Source organism: Schistocerca gregaria, chromosome 3, assembly GCF_023897955.1.
Source record: "Schistocerca gregaria isolate iqSchGreg1 chromosome 3, iqSchGreg1.2, whole genome shotgun sequence".
NCBI lineage: Eukaryota > Metazoa > Arthropoda > Insecta > Orthoptera > Acrididae > Schistocerca > Schistocerca gregaria.
Window position 1 is genome coordinate 891,718,978 of NC_064922.1, and position 12,560 is coordinate 891,731,537.

A 12,560-nucleotide genomic window follows, 5' to 3' on the forward strand; every position below is an offset into this window, starting at 1 on the left:
TATTCAAATGTCGATTACTACAACCGATTTCTTTGAGCCCAACTTCACTTCGTCTCTCAAATACGGACTTGTGCGTGTAGTGTGCACACGCCTGTCTGCGAGGCACTTTTCCTGTTCAGCTCAGCACATGGAATGAAATTCGTAAAGATTTTAAGCTCATGTCTCATGTTCAGTATACTCCCCAGCAGCGCGGTGAAACTGCGTTGAAGCGTTACGCATTCACCCATCGCGACTCAGAGTTTACAATTTTGCGTTTTCCGTCAGTTTCTTAACAATTCGCTTAACTCCTTCGTGGTGTGTATTTTTTTTTTTTTTTTGTCTTAGGGTGTATTCAGAAGTAATACTCAGAAGTGATATGAAATATCTCGAATGAAAAACAACCCACAGTTGCACTAAATTCTGTTTACATTAAACTTTAACCATGGTTTTTGGCATAACAGTATAGCCTTCTTGAAAAATCATTCTCACTGTTGGTATGGATGACTTTTGAAGAAGGCTATAATATTATAGCAGAAACCACGGTCAAGGTTTAAAATAAACAGAGTTTAGTGCAATTGTGGGCTGATTTTCATTCAAGACAATTTCGTAGAGGTTGCTGTTGTCGCTGCCATGATGGAAATAATGCGATACGAAACGGGCTACGGTGCTAAATCAGCATTAGCTAAGGCGAATGGAGAACTCTGATTTGTTGAAAGGCTTCTGGGGAAATGAAATACATGTGTAACAGAAATCGTATACAAGACGCTAATGGGGCGATTGCGTGTATTGGAAGGAGAGGCGAAGCCTTCTTATGCCGTGCGGCTACGGTATAAGGACGCCAACGGCCATACCATGTTGAATACACCGGTTCTCGTCCGATCACCGAAGTTAAGCAACATCGGGCCCGGTTAGTACTTGGATGGGTGACCGCCTGGGAACACCGGGTGCTGTTGGCTCCCTCTCTTCTTTTAAATTTTATGTCACTACACCTGCCAGCCCTCTTTTCATACTAACTCTCAGGTGCGACAAAGATGCTCCCACAAGCATTTTAAACTACTGTATTAAACGTAAGATGCAAAATTACAGTAATGAACTCAGAGCAAGTAGACGTGACGTCAGATATCAAACTAATCCAAAGAATCGCTACTAGGATCGTAAGAGGCCGGTATAGCTTCAGTGAAAGCGTAATAGCGATGCTCAGGGCACATAAATGGATAATCCTGGAAGAAAGGCGACCTAGTTCCCGCAAAATTCTGTTGGGTAAATTTCGAGAATCTGTGTTCCAAGAGGTAGTGCGTGTTGGTCATAAGAGTGAAGTAGGCACCACTGCGTGCCCACTTGCACGCAGATAGTCATTTCTCCCGCTATCAGCACACGAAAGCAATAGGAAATGAAACTACACTCCTGGAAATGGAAAAAAGAACACATTGACACCGGTGTGTCACACCCACCTTACTTGCTCCGGACACTGCGAGAGGGCTGTGCAAGCAATGATCACACGCACAGCACAGCCGACACACCAGAAACCGCGGTGTTGGCCGTCGAATGGCGCTAGCTGCGCAGCATTTGTGCACCGCCGCCGTCAGTGTCAGCCAGTATGCCATGGCATACGGAGCTCCATCGCAGTCTTTAACACTGGTAGCATGCCGCGACAGCGTAGACGTGAACCGAATGTGCAGTTGACGGACTTTGTGCGAGGGCGTATAGTGGGCATGCGGGAGGCCGGGTGGGCGTACCGCCGAATTGCTCAACACGTGGGGCGTGAGGTCTCCACAGTACATCGATGTTGTCGCCAGTGGTCGGCGAAAGGTGCACGTGCCCGTCGACCTGGGACCGGACCGCAGCGACGCACGGATGCACGCCAAGACCGTAGGATCCTACGCAGTGCCGTAGGGGACCGCACCGCCACTTCCCAGCAAATTAGGGACACTGTTGCTCCTGGGGTATCGGCGAGGACCATCCGCAACCGTCTCCATGAAGCTGGGCTACGGTCGCGCACACCGTTAGGCTGTCTTCCGCTCACGCCCCAACATCGTGCAGCCCGCCTCCAGTGGTGTCGCGACAGGCGTGAATGGAGGGACGAATGGAGACGTGTCGTCTTCAGCGATGAGAGTCGCTTCTGCCTTGGTGCCAATGATGGTCGTATGCGTGTTTGGCGCCGTGCAGATGAGCGCCACAATCAGGACTGCATACGACCGAGGCACACAGGGCCAACACCCGGCATCATGGTGTGGGGAGCGATCTCCTACACTGGCCGTACACCTCTGGTGATCGTCGAGGGGACACTGAATAGTGCACGGTACATCCAAACCGTCATCGAACCCATCGTTCTACCATTCCTAGACCGGCAAGGGAACTTGCTGTTCCAACAGGACAATGCACGTCCGCATGTATCCCGTGCCACCCAACGTGCTCTAGAACGTGTAAGTCAACTACCCTGGCCAGCAAGATCTCCGGATCTGTCCCCCATTGAGCATGTTTGGGACTGGATGAAGCGTCGTCTCACGCGGTCTGCACGTCCAGCACGAACGCTGATCCAACTGAGGCGCCAGGTGGAAATGGCATGGCAAGCCGTTCCACAGGACTACATCCAGTATCTCTACGATCGTCTCCATGGGCGAATAGCAGCCTGCATTGCTCCGAAAGGTGGATATACACTGTACTAGTGCCGACATTGTGCATGCTCTGTTGCCTGTGTCTATGTGCCTGTGGTTCTGTCAGTGTGATCATGTGATGTATCTGACCCCAGGAATGTGTCGATAAAGTTTCCCCTTCCTGGAACAATGAATTCACGGTGTTGTTATTTCAATTTCCAGGAGTGCATATTCCTGGCATGATGCACCGCCCTCCCCCCCCGCCCCCACCCCCACCCCCACCCCCACTCCACCGTCGCAAGTATGGACTACACAGTAGCTTGCGGACTAAACGGGGTGAACCACAACTCCAGAGAAAAAAAAATCAGACTGGCAGTACGGACCAAAACAAGAGAATACATCTGGCTTAAGAGTTATGAGCACTTGCACATGCTCGATACTGTGAAATATATCTCTTCTACTACAAGTTCTTTACTTTCCATGTTTCGGGAGGAAGTACTTTGGATGAAACGAGAAAAGAATGTCAAGAAAACAGACTCTCCATTCCATACCTTAAGACCTACGAGTACCTTCCCATATTCGCTAATGTGAAAAGCACCTTCTCTACTGAACCAGTGCTCATAGCTCTTAATTTATACATTTTAGAGCCCATATTTATGGAATTTGTTTTCTTGTGTTGGTCCATACTACTTCCTCCCCAAATTTGGAAAGCAAAGATACAGGTGTAGAAGATATACGTTTGCTCACAGCTCTAACGGTATGCATTTTAGAGGTCATGTTTACTGAAGAGTTTTTTCAGATTTTCGTCCATTCTACCATCTCTGGAAGTTTTTTGGGGGAGTTCTGGTTCACCCTGTATATGTGGTTGCGTGAAATGATTTTTTTTTTTTTAATCAGGCCATACAGTGCAAAGCTTCTACACTGAGGCGTATTGTGCCAGATCATTTCTACTCATGATAAAAAGTCGTCGGAGTTTCTTTGAACTTATATCAAAATGGCTGTAAAGATAATAGTTATCCACAAGTCTGAATCATTTACTCGTATACTTTCATTATATCTTACTCTACAAATAGCTTAAGTTAGGTTTATTGGGAACAAAAATCTATGAGAAGTACCACAACTAGAACTGTTCTATAAGAGCAGCTCTTATCAGGGGATTAACAATTACGATAGTGAGAGGAAGCCTTCGGTACAAGATTGTTATGCATATGGTAGTGGATGTTAGCAAGAATTTATTATTAATTTGTACCGTGAATGGACGCAGGAAGCAGGGATTTATGTTGATCGTCACTTACAAGGCTCAATGAATGACGAAGATTTTGAGCTGACCAGATGTTACCAAATATTCTATTTTTCTTTTAACGTTGTTTCAGTATCTGTACTGCTTGTAACAACAGTCACAAAACGCAAAATTTGTTTTGTGTGCAAAAACCATGTCAGGCAGAAGCATGTGCAAGTTTTGATAACAGCATGAAGACATCATTGGGAAGTCGTCTGAGAACTAAGTGGTTCCTACCAAATTCTTGCGTTATCTTCCGTTATTCTGAAAACGGCGAATCATTCTGAGAACTGAAGTAAAGGTAACTCTGATGGTAGCAAGTACAATGTTTCAAACTTTATTTTTTGTCCTTTAACCAGGTCGAATGTTGAGCGACAACCAGTTCATTAATTTTGGACATTTCGCTGAAATTTCGTTACCAGCAGTGTTGCGTACGTAATGCCATTAAGTGGGTTGCTCAGTTATTAAAAGCAGTGCTTGTTTTCAGTTAGTAATGAACCGTGACTGTGAGCTTCACGTTGTATAGCACGTACTGACATGGACTCGATCATATTTTATCCATCACGTGACTCTAATACTGATTTGAGAGCGCAGCTTGGCGAGGTAGGGGCGTTTTCGGTCTACATGTATCTATGGTCTAACATTAAATCTGCGGCGTTGATAAATGTATAATTATGGAAAAAGCAAGCAGGATATAACGCAGGGTGAACGCTTTTCACAAAAAAGCGTAATGGAAAAACGTAATTTTGTCATTAACATAGAAATACGCTCTTAAAGTCTGTAACTGTTGCGTGGAAGTGCCCTGGAAAATTCTCGCATAAATGCGATCTCTATGAATTTTTGACTAACGGAACCCAGTTCATTATTCCGAACGGGAAATTGTCATCAGAAGTTAAACAACTGATAGTAATTTTAATGTTCTCGATATACGTAAACGGTTTTGAAAGAGAGTCAGCAGCACTGTTAGTGCATTCGTTGACGACGTTGTTTTGTCTGCAGGAAAGTTTCACTATCGTAAGGAAATGTAGAAAGACTTGGACCGGGTTGCCACTGTACTTAAGTATGGTTAAATTCCAGATAATGCCGAACATAAGGAGAACGAGTCCTGTAGTATCTGATTACTGATTTAGTGCTGAACATCTGGAGCACACGCCATCGTCCAAAGCCCGTTCAAGCCGAGCGAGGTGGCGCAGTGGTTAGCACACTGGACTCGCATCCGGGAGGACGACGGTTCAATCTCGTCTCCAGCCATCCTGATTTAAGTTTACCGTGATTTCCCTAAGTCGTTTCAGGCAAATGCCGGGATGGTTCCTTTGAAAGGGAACGGCCGATTTCCTTCCCCATCCTTCCCTAACCCGAGCTTGCGCTCCGTCTCTAATGACCTCGTTGTCAACGGGACGTTAAACACTAACGTTTTGCAGAGTCCAGTGTAATTTTTTATGTTTTGCAGGAGGAGAATGAAATGTTTTGTGAACATACTTGGAACGTTTAGATATATATTGGCAGATAAAAGTATTTTCTTTTATTTACAGGTGAGCCATAATGGACCGTGAAGTAGACGTCAGGGTGCGACAACGGTCGGTGATGGAGTTCCTCCTCAAGACCGGCGGTGACTACCACATCGATTTACAGGAAAATGCTCCCTGTTTATGAGGAGGATACACTGGATCGCATCAGTATCTAGCGGTGGTTGCAGAGGTTTAAAGAAGGTGACTTCTCTCTAGTGGACAATCCACGATGGGGTAGACCATCAACGGCAGTGACTGATGTGAATAAGGAGACCGCTCATCAAATCATCCAAATTGACAGATGTGTGACTCGTTTGTCATTGAGTAGTGTGGTAACCACTGGTACAGTCACTAGGGTACAGAAAAATCTGTGCACATTGGGTGCCTAGATTATTGACAAGAGAAATGAAAACGATGGCGAAGAATGTGTGCGCGGGTCTCATGAAGAGTGGAAACAGTGTTTTGACGGCGTCATTACCCAGTATGAAACATGGTTGTTTTTGTCCGAACCTGAGAGCAAAACCCAATCCATGGAGTGGAGTCATTCGGGCTCTCCTCGGAAGAAGAAACCAAGAATTTCACGAACAGCAGGCCGAAGGGGATGGCCATCTTCTGCGATCAGTGTGGTGTCATTTTCATTGACGTTTTGGACCCTGGCTCCACAATTAACCGGGACCGTTACTATTTATCATTGGAAAAAGTGCGATGTGCCATCAAGACCCACAGACCACAGCTTCAGGGTCAGCTCATCAGACTACACCATGAGAATGCCAACGTTCTGACGCAGGAGAAAATCAGTAAAATGGGTGGGAAAATTGTTCCTCATCCTCCCTGTAGTCCGGACATGGGTCCATCCGATTTTTATCTCTTTGGTCGTCTGAAGGCCCAACTGCGCAGTAAAATATTTGATAGTGAGAAATGCCTTATTTCCAGTGACAAGCGATGGTGTAAAAGTCAATCACTATAATTTTACCAAAGTGCATTTATTTCATGGAAAGAAATTTGGGCCAGATGCGTCAAAGCTGATTGAGGAACATTGAATAGGCTCAATTTATAGCGAAATCTCTCAAGTATGTTAACAAAAAATTTAATTCTCCTGCAAAAAAAAATAAAAAAAAGACGCGACTGAGCAAAACTTTTTGGAGCTAATACGAAGATAATTTCACCTGGTCTGAAAATTATCCTGAAACTGGAAACCATCCCCTGTCTCCGAGCAGCTATCGCATTATCACGAAATCTGTAGGAAAGACTTTTGGTCCCTTCCAGTGCGCTTTCAAAAGAATTTTTATTTAGGAATTATTGACGGAGAAAGCAACCAGCCACTAATTCTTACGAAAAAAGCTTCACTTTGTTTCTATCAGTGGTCTCGGGCTGCCAACCTATACATCATTATTACATAAGAGCATTTGCTTCGTTAGCGCCAGTTTATGCCCTGCGTGGATGATTTTAATAATGCAGAAAAATGTGCTAATGTGCAACAGCTGTAATATATACAGTGAAGAGTTTTATATGGAGCTGACATTTGTTTTAGTGAATGTTATCTCATTTATTTTCCCTCTTCTGCGTTTCTGGGAGGCTGCACACATACATCACACAAATAACTGTGACACGTTAACATTTCTGCTGTTGCACCTGTAGATATTTCTTTACATGTAATGTTTTTGTTCACAATGCACAGATAATCATCCAAGAAAAGCTGTCACTCGTTTCTCAAAAAGCTATGATCTCAGCTACCAAATGTAAGCAAAATATGTGTAGAGGGTGCAACAAGTTACTAACACAAAGAATACTTAATCAACAAGGGTGAACATAGTATTTAAGAAATACAAGGCAAGTTGTCTTACAGAGGACAGCTTTTATTACTGGTGAGAGCTTCTGTGCTCCGTCCGATAGAAGAAAAGCACGTCCATGAGGACATGTTCGACTTACTCTAGCGGATGCCTTTAACACTGCTCCCAAAGAAGCGAAGAGCATTGTCAGTCTCAAGAAGGGAAACAATCTTAGCTTCCCTTAATCACATGAGGCAAATGCTTCAGTGGTTCCTTTGAAAAGAACGCCACCAATTTCTCACACCTCTTTCTTCAATTCAAGCTTGTGCTGCTTTTCTGACGTCTTTTTCGTCGACGGATCACCGAACATTGATCTTGCTTCCTAGGAATGCTGGAAAACGTTGCGCAATCTATGCGGAGTCCACCCGATCGGAAGATTCGTAAACCGATGCGAAATTCATTCAAAAACATACCCGTGTTGTGTACTTCATCGCATGGTCATGTGAAAGGACCGTAAAAGTCGGGAGACCCACTGGGCGCGAATCGTAAAAGCCTTAGCTTTTTTCCGGTCTGTTAGAGTAGTCGTCAAGCAACAGTGATGTAACTTAGACATCCGATAGTGGATTCCTTACCGGCCCACTACAGAGCATATTTGACACCACAGACAGTTAAGCGAATGCCACTAGGAGAACAATGCCTTACAGCTGTCTGATTAAGTAGAAAGTGATGTCTCTTATTTCGAACAAACAGGTCTGCTATATGGACGAATGTTATACAGGGGTGTTCTACGGTGCTTCAACTCGTTTAATAAATCAGTCTGTTCTTTTATGTTTAGTAGTAACCTCTAAGACCGCTATTTAGCAGTTGAGTGTTAATATTTAGAATGGTGAGCATGTTCCCTGCTCTGGTGGTACCTACAACGAGAAAAACAAAGTTCACTTTTCTCTGTTGATCCATTGTGGAACTGCGGGAGCGGCTGGTCAAGTACTTATCAAGGAAAATCGTCAAACAGCCTTACGTATCAGAGAAGCTATTTTATTTTTATTATTCGGCATTTCAGTATGCCACCTTCAGGCCCCATGTACACTTCATATATAGATATGAAGATGTCTGGATATCGCGAAGAATTCATTATTCGAGTGGTTCCTTCTGAGACTTGACAAAAACTGAGCAAACCTGCAGTTAGAGAAAGTGGTCGGGATCCGTCTCCTTCGATCACTACTATTGTCATCCCTCACTCTTAACCTCTTGTTCTGTGTAACCAGTACTATCTCTTTCATTCATTCCCATTGCTGTTGTCTCTTCGCACTGTTTCTCTCTCTCTCGTACTTGCTGTCATTCTCAAAGATGGTTGAAATGGCTCTAAGCACTATGGGACTTAACATCTGAGGTCATAAGGCCACTAGATCTAGAATTACTTAAATCTAACTAATCTAAGGACATCACATACATCCATACCCGAGGTAGGATTCGAACCTTGCGACCGTATCAGCCTCATGGTTCCGGACTGAAGGGCCTAGAATCACTCGACTACAGCGGCCGGCCATTTTCAAAGACTCTGTCTCTTGTTATCACTGTCCCTCAGCCATTTTCTCCTTCTCATTATTCCCTCTCCCTCTGGCACACCCTCCCTCATTCCTTTCCTATCACCGTTCTGTCACTGTCAACGGTTTTCCACTGCTACAGTGTTCGTCCCTTTCTCTCTCACTGCCATTGTCTGTTTCGCTCTTTCTGTAGCACAACCACTACCTACACTCATGCTCATAAATTAACAATAATTGCAGAATGTGGTGCCACACAACGTGACACTACACAAAACTAGCTCTAATGACATAGTCACATAGGGAACACACACGACACAGATCTAAAAGTCCACGGTATTGGTGATAAGTTGAGAAAACCGTCCAGAAACACATGTGCTACAAAACGCCACTGTTAACTGCGTACGTACTCCGACATCAGTATGAGATATGATCACCATGCAGACGTACACAGGCTGCACAACGGTTTGGCGTACTCTGGATCAGGTGGCCTAGCAGCTGCTGGGGCATAGCCTTCCATTCTTGCACCAGTGTCTATCGGAGCGCCTCAAGGGTCGTAGGGATTAGAAGACTTGCAGCGATACGTCGACCGAGAGCTTCCCAGACGTGCTCGATGGGGTTTAGGTCTGGAGAACAGGCAGGCCACTCCATTCGCCTGATATCTTTTGTTTCACGGTACTTCTCCACTTTGGCAGATCGGTGGGGGCGTGCTTTATCATCAATCAGGAGGAAGGTGGGACCTATTGCACCCTTGAAAAGGTGGACATACTGGTGCGAACTGACGTCCCGATACAACCTGTAAAACTTCCTCTGTAAGAAACACGCAGAGGTGTACGTGCACCAATCAGAATCCCACCCTACACCATAAAACCACGACCCCCATACAGGTCCCTTTCAAGGATATTAATGGGTTGGTATCTGGTTCCTGGATCACGCCAGATGAAAACCAGACAAGAATCACTGTTCAGACTATACCTGGACTGGTCCGTGAACATAACCTGGGACCACTTATCCAATGGACATGTACTGTCTACTTGACACCAGGCTTTATGGGCTCTCCTGTGACCAGGGTGCAGTGGAATGCACCTTGCAGGTCTTCGGGCGAATAAACCATGTCTGTTGAGTCGCCTGTAGACTGTGTCTCTGGAGACAAGTGTTCCAGTGCATGCGGTAAGGTCCCGAGCAAGGCTACCTGCAGTACTCCGTGGCCGTGTCCGGGCACTGATGGTGAGATATCGGTCTTATTGTAGTGTTGTACACTGTGGACGGCCCGTACTGTAGCACCTGGACACGTTTGCTGTCTGCTGAAATCGTTGCCATAATCTTGAGGTCACACTGTGTCGCACACGGTGGGCCCGTGCTACGACCTGCTGTCTTTGACCAGCCTCCAGTCACCCTAGTGTTCTACCCCTCACAACGTCATCAATATGAGTTCTGTGGGGCATTTTTAACACACAGTCTCCAGTAGCATGTCCGAAAACGTCTACACACTTACTCGCTGCACCGTACTCTGACATGCACCAACACACCTCTGCGTAAATGGACTGCTGACAGCGCCACCGTGCGACGACCGCATGGTCACACCCCGAGTTGATTTAAACCCGCAAACCGCCCACTAGAGCGTTTTTTCACCATGTATCAGCGTTATTCTTAACTTATGAGCATGAGTGTGGTATCTTCCACTATTTATCACTTTTCCGACTCTTCCCCACCACCATCGTCTCCTCTCTTAGCATAAGAAAGCGCGAATATGTAGAACGAGGTAGAGCGAGGCAGTTGGTAGCCCCTTTTAATCAGTCTTTTAAACTGTAATATATTCACCTTTTTGTGTTCTGAAAGGAGTATTTTTCTGCTTCTTCCATTCTTTTCCCTGCTACAGTAGGGCATGTCTCTCTCTTATGAGAAGAACTTTACGATCAGCAAAATTTTGATAGTGTGCTTATGTGAAACTCAAATAACGCAAAACTAATTTGGCACCCGAGACTGGATTCTACATGCACAAAAAAGGTTTGCAATTGTTTCAGTACTGCTACATGGAGTTCGCAGAACTATTCTGATGCTAACGGAGACATTTTCCAGCATATATCTCCATGTTACGTCACTTTATAAACAACATTTTCACGTCACACCTGATTTTACGTGTACAAGTAGGGTTGCTTTGAAACTTTGTGATTAGGGTTTTACTACTGGGATGGTAAAGACTGGCACAAGGACTATCGTGGTAAGAACAGCAACACCATTTACAATTAAAAATTTTAACACAAATTTTATTTAACGATTGGCAATCTTAATTTGGTGGAACATGTATTTACGATTATGAAGTCCTATGTGGTTTTTGGTCTCACTCAGTTTGGTCAATCTCAGAGATGTTTAAAAAATGATATCTTAAAAAAGGATAAAAATTTTCTTAATAATACTGTATCATAAATAACTTTAACAAATCCGAAGAAAATGGTATTTTAAGTAAGAGGTTTGCGTTACATACTTAGCCATTATTAAAGCAATCAGCATCTTGAACTACAAGCAACTCCCGGAATTCGTGCAAAAACTTGAGGCTAACAAATAGTGACGTCAAGAAATTTCTTGTTAAATTTATGTCATCAAGAATGCTAACACGAATAAGACCATTAAACATTTCATTCCAGAAACAATCATTTCCCAAGATACGCAACTGGTTGAAATCGTAAAAACCCCATTAAATAACTGATTAGTAATAATTTGCAGGGATTAAGACGTGATTAAAAGAATTTCTTGTACTCGCACAGAACGTAAGTAAATACTGCTAGGCACACACTTAAACACATTTCAATTGCTAACTGGCAAGCAAATTAATCGAGGCATTTTAACAAACCTTTAAACGTAGTAAAGTCTCCAACCCGTTCTCCTTTCTCACAGTAGTATCACAAATACTGTTACTGCATTGTGCAGTTTCCTTCCTCCATCAGCTGATCGGCCCAAACCATAGCCTTAGGCAACTGGAAATGCTGGCCCAACAACATGGAGAGAAAGGCGACCTATTAAGGGACCCGACGAGTGCTGCACTCAAACTAAGTTCGTTACATTACTAACGAGTAATATCTGGCTTATATGCTTAAAGGGGTACTTGGCGTATGAGCATTGACACAAGGTTGAACGTTATATGACAATAAGGAAACCTGAACGTACCAAGTTACCGTCAGTCTGCACTAATAAGGTTAAATGTATGTCATTACAGTTGTGAATGCTGACATACCAGATCACGAGATTGAGCGACCCTGAAATAATACGAAGTCAAATGCAAACGTATGCTTGAGCCTACGACACTAGCGACACCTTTAATCAGCATACACAGTTCCAAACATTAAGCTACATTACAAACAGTCGCTACTAACAGATTTATCCGAAGCCAAGCAAGGCTCCCCGTTTTCAGTCGCCGGAATTGGTTCAATCTGACTGCGTACACAGTGTATCAATAGACACCAGGACGCCACTTCACTGCTGCACGAACCACTTTAGTGAAGGAGCAAGGCAGTAGCAGGCGACTGCCGACTGGCTACGGACCGTTCTGCACACCCCGTGCGGGCCCACAGCACTGCTCGCAACTCCCTTTCGCGATCGCCGTCCTCACGCATCTCCTCGTTCCAGCTGCAACCCCGACCTCATGCGACTAGTTTCTCTAGGCGACCTCTCGAAGTTCTTGCAAAGATCTTCTTCCCGAATCAAAGCGACCCGTCGCCTTGAGAGCCATGGCTCACTTTGTATCTCGGAAATGGGTGAAGATAAGAAATTTTTGAAGGTTTTTCGACATCAGTATCTCGGGAATATATCGAAAAAATTATAGCCATTTGCTGTTGATAGCTGTCTTGGAAATTACGGCTCGGTTTTGATACCCAAAACCCATATTTTGTGAG

The 12,560-nt window shown here is 44.5% G+C and overlaps 1 non-coding gene across 1 annotated transcript; it reads left to right on the forward strand.

Moving 5' to 3' along the window:
- Nucleotides 1-816: 816 nt before the first annotated feature.
- LOC126356459 (5S ribosomal RNA) lies at nt 817-935 on the forward strand. The gene has a single exon (XR_007565722.1). It is a non-coding gene; the product is annotated as a 5S ribosomal RNA (ribosomal RNA).
- Nucleotides 936-12,560: the final 11,625 nt, after the last annotated feature.